We start from the raw sequence: 4,920 nt of genomic DNA, 5'->3' as shown, positions 1-4,920 counted from the left end.
AGCTAATGTTTGCAACCACTAACTATATGATGAAAACGAAGAGCAAATAAACCCTAACAATCCATTATGCGTATATCATTCACGATCTCCACTCACAAAACACCCATCCTTGGGTTCACAACCTTAGTAAAGGTGTTTAGCTATTCATGGCAACAGGAAAACAATAAAATATTGAAGATTGCATAATTGAATTTTGTATTAAACTTACGAATAAAACTTGAAAGTAACGAATGTATTTGTCTGGAAAATCTTCAAAAGTAATAACAACTCAAAAGTAATTAATACAGGTCTAAAACTCCAGATGTCTGAAAAATAAAACTTAAACAGGTATTTATACAAGTTAAACTCGGAATAATCAATCTCAGTCCTGTTCCAGCTAGGCATGTACTTTGACGGGTCATCATTGTGCTTCGACGGTCGTCGACATGTCGACGTGCATAATGACGATCTGATGACAACTTTTCAATTCACAGGACTTCCATCGTCGAGGTAATTCGACGGACCATCGATCATGTCGATGGTGCAAGTCGACGGTCTGATGACTTTTTCACTCTGCAGGAAGTTGCTCGACGAGGCAACTCGACGGACCGTCGAGCATGTTGATGGTCCATCCTTAATGCATATCAGTACAGATCACTGGATTTCCTCATTTTTCGCTTGCCGAGCATTCTTACTTCGAAATACCTGCACAACACACAAAACACATCAAACTAACACAAACTTTCTTGAAAACAAGTAAAACATAGAGTTAAAAAGCAGCAGATGTGCCATAATTTCACGGCATATCAACACCCCTAGCTTAAAGTCTTTGTTTGTCCTCAAGCAAGTCAACTAACAAACTCAATCTACAAATGTCTCGATATTACAAAGTAAAATTGTCTGCAGTGGTTGTAGCAATTAACTTCTGGCATATCATGTGTATCACAATGACTCTCCCCCTAATAAAGACAAAACCAATCAAGGACTCGTTGCAACTAACAATAAGGCTTCAATGTATGACATCTAGTTATCACAGAAACCATAGCGCATACGAATCAAGACTTACAGGAAACAAGTCACTTAACAAATTCTCATGCCCTCACAGAGACCAAAGAATGTCCCAACATATATGTACACATAGAATGGGACAAAAGACAAAGAAGAAGAGAAACACTCACACTCACAAAGAAATTTTGTAGCTAAGCATGCAAATACCGTAAGCTTTCCCTTATTTTCATTGCCCTCGACTTTGGACAGTTCGGCTGTGATCACACTAGGACTTTTTCAGGGTTGTAATGTAGGCTCGAGGATGGGTAGGATAGATATTTGGATAACTGTGACTCACCCTCCTTGAACACTATACCTTATTATTTTCTTTTACCCTTTTCGCCTTTTGTTTTCTTCCCTTTTTTCGTTATATTGCCTCGGTGTGGTTTTATTTCTATTATACTTCTATAAAAAAAATCTTTTTTTTTTCTGTTTGTTTTTTTTCCTTTCTTCCTCTACACCTACCACACCAATGTCTTTTAACTAGGAAATTCACTTCTACCCCCACTTTAGGCTTACGCCTCATGTTCCTCTTATTCCAACTATCACCCCCAACTTAGGCTTTTAGCCTCCATCTTATTATTTTAGTGCCAAGGAGGAATCGGGTGCAAAGACAGGGATATTCAGAATGGGTGTCGGCTTATTACGGCTAGTCAAAGAATAGGTTTTAAGGCTCAAAATGGATAACAAGGGATATTAATCTATGGGTAGGCTTATATTTAGGCTAAAAAGGGGTTCCTAACACAAACAAAGCCTAAGATCATTTCACAACTTCATTCACTTATCTTCAGAATGCAGGCACGACTAACTAGGCAAGTTCTAGATTACATACAAAACTAGAGAATACATCTACAAAACCTCATAACACATGGCATCAGAATTGTCAACACACTAGTCTCCCCGCTATAATTATGCACACAAGGTAATTCAATAATCTAAATGTCACACAAATAAGCATGCATGTCAATTAAACAACCAAGTCCAAGTTTTCAGAAAATTCGGAGGGGAGTACTTTTTTCTCAAATCAAAACAAGACAGCCCTAAGCTAATCAAACCACCACCACATAAGTCAAAATTACTCTATTTTATCTAAACACGACCTAAACATTCTAGGTTCAACAAAAAAATAAACCCCTCAGGAAAAGAACCATGGCAAAGAAAAGCCGAGGGGCTCCTAAACACATATATACAATATCAACAAATCAAATACTCCCACCCCTAACTGAAAAAGTATGCAAAGTCCCTAATGCAGTTAAAGTAAAACAAGGGAGTAGGAATGCCTGTGGCGCACTAAGCGCGCTGCTCCTCTCGTGACTCATCGATCTGCAAGGCATCAAGTGGTGCAACTGCGCCAGCAATAGTCTCAGTAGCTGCATCCGCAGCAGCATCTATAGTAGTACCAATAGCTGCTGGCACTGGAGTAGGAAGGGGCGGTGGTAATGGTACGCCAACTGGAGCACTGCTCGAAGTGGCTCCTATGGTCCCAAAAGGGAGATTCTCCACAAGAGATCTCTGAATAGACTCTACCATGTGCTACTCCTCAAGACTCGAACCCCTCGACCGAGTACTCTCTCTCACCTCCTCTACCACCTCTTCCTCATCAAGAGCCAATCTCTTTCTCTTCCCCCGACCACCTGCCTGTCAGCTGTAAGTGCATTATCGGCCTTAGTGGGGAAAAGCCGCAACTGCACCACGATTCACCAAAAATTTCCCTCCAAAGTCAACCATCTCTTCACTAACCGATTCGCCAAGTTAGTACACTCGGCCCTCTTGCTCGGGCGACCTACCACTGTAGCTACCCAGTCCTTGACGGACTGCTCCTTGTGTGTTAGCAACTTGTCTTCTAACTTAATTGTCTGCCTCGGGGCGGTGTAATTATCGCCAAAATATACTTTGTTTATGGCCTGGGCAGATATATCAACACTCAATCCTCTGATCTCAACCTCTCTCAGTGGCTCCAACTCCCGCACTTTCTGGCGCCTCTTTCTGACTTTTTTGATCAAGGCTCCATATGTGGCATATATCTCATGGACCAAAATCGGGCAATAATCCTCAGGCAACTCCTGCATAAACTCTAGCTGATAATGGCGAATGAGATCTCTGACCCTAGGTAAGATCTCGAGCCCCTCAAAACTGATCCTTCACTCTTCATTTATGGTGTAGTTTTCATGCTGGATGTCGTCAACTTTTAGTTCAATGCCATACTCATACAACTGCCTGGCACCCTCAACAGTAAACCGGTACTCAAGCCTCTTGTTTATGATTTCCCGAGTCCTATCCTCCTCATCATCATCACTAGGCGCTGAGCTCTTATGGGTCTGAGATCTAGAGGGTGACTGAGAGGACTAAGCAGCATCCTCAGTAGACTGTGCCCGTGCGGCAGGTGAGGCATCTCCAGAAGCAGCCTTCGAACCCTCCTCCCCAGATCCATCACCGGACCCAGATGTAGATGATCCCTCCTCATTAGACTGGGAGAAACTGTGTGGTGTAAGAGCCGGTACAGTGACCTGCCTATTCCAAGGTGGAACGACAGCCCTATTCTTCCACTCGGGCATAACCTCGGGCTCATCATCCGAGGCTTCATCTATAAGTGTAGGATCACCACTGGGCCTCCTTCGACCCGTTGTTCTTTGAGTTTTCCTCAAGCCACCACCTCGAGTAGTTGTCAACTTGGGTGGCACCATACCTGTAATTATCAAAAACCAAAATATAATCAATTTGCACGAGTGAAATCAAACGCAGTAAATGTTCAGAAAAAAATTCAGTTCTCTGATGTTAGAGTCTGCAAACCGTCGTTGTGCATCGACGGACTGTCAAACCTGTCGATAGACCGTCGACACGTTTACCGTCCTAGCAGCAGCAACTATCAGTTTACAGACTTAGGTTCGGTTTCACGTTTTTAACCCCAATCAATCAGAGAACCAAAATTTAATTATTTTGCATATTTGGGGTTTTGGGACTTCGGGTTACTTAGACTTCACCCTTATATTCGACCTTTTTGAATTTTGGTGATTATCCGAGTTTTGTTTGGTAGGTACAACGATATCAAACCGAGATTTTAATCGAAATACCCTCCAACTCGTTGGAGTTACTCAGAATTCACTCATCAACTTTCATGCTTAATAGAATTCCTCTTTTACGGACCTTTGGCGGGCATAATGACTTAACAAGTTGATCAAAATGCTCGCCGACTCAATAGGGGTACGATATCTCGTCCCACGAGTCCTACTAACAAAAAGCATACCAAGTTCCCTTCCCCCGACCAACAATTTCACAATTTTATAAATTTAAGCATGGATTTCATTCAACAAGTACAAACCCTAGGTCATGATCTCTACCCTTTGCATTCAAAATCACATATATCACTTCCCCAACCTATTTAACACAACCCCAACTGATTTAGTCATGATATAAACACAAACCTAGTTCCCACTCTCTATATACATTACATTAGGAACCCTAGGCATACTCTTTAGCAATTTTCGAGCAAATAACTAAACTAAAACCAAGAAAAGGCCAAAAATCTTGCAACATACCTGATTATGAGAGAATTTGAAGACCTTTGAGAAAAAAACTAGAAGAAAAATTCGTAACTTAGGGCAGAGGGTAGTGGGTTTTCAGTTGTGGTTGGGAGTAGAGGGTTTTGGGAGTTTTAATGGGTGAAGGAATGTGGAGAAATTATTGGGGAATTATTGAGGGAATTAAGGAGATAGGAGAGTTTCAGAGAGAGTGAAAGGTGGTATTGGGGTGTTTGAAGATGAATAGACCTCTGCCCATTATTACTCTTTTAAAATCGCACCTGCTTAGTTCATTTTTTTATTTATTTTTTTCTGATTTTTGGGTGAGTCGTCGACATATCGATGACTCATCAAAGAGTAAATATGACTTCTCAAA

This window comes from Lycium barbarum, chromosome 5 (assembly GCF_019175385.1).
Source record: "Lycium barbarum isolate Lr01 chromosome 5, ASM1917538v2, whole genome shotgun sequence".
In the NCBI taxonomy this organism is placed as follows: Eukaryota; Viridiplantae; Streptophyta; class Magnoliopsida; order Solanales; family Solanaceae; genus Lycium; species Lycium barbarum.
Note: the sequence above shows the minus strand (reverse complement) of the source record.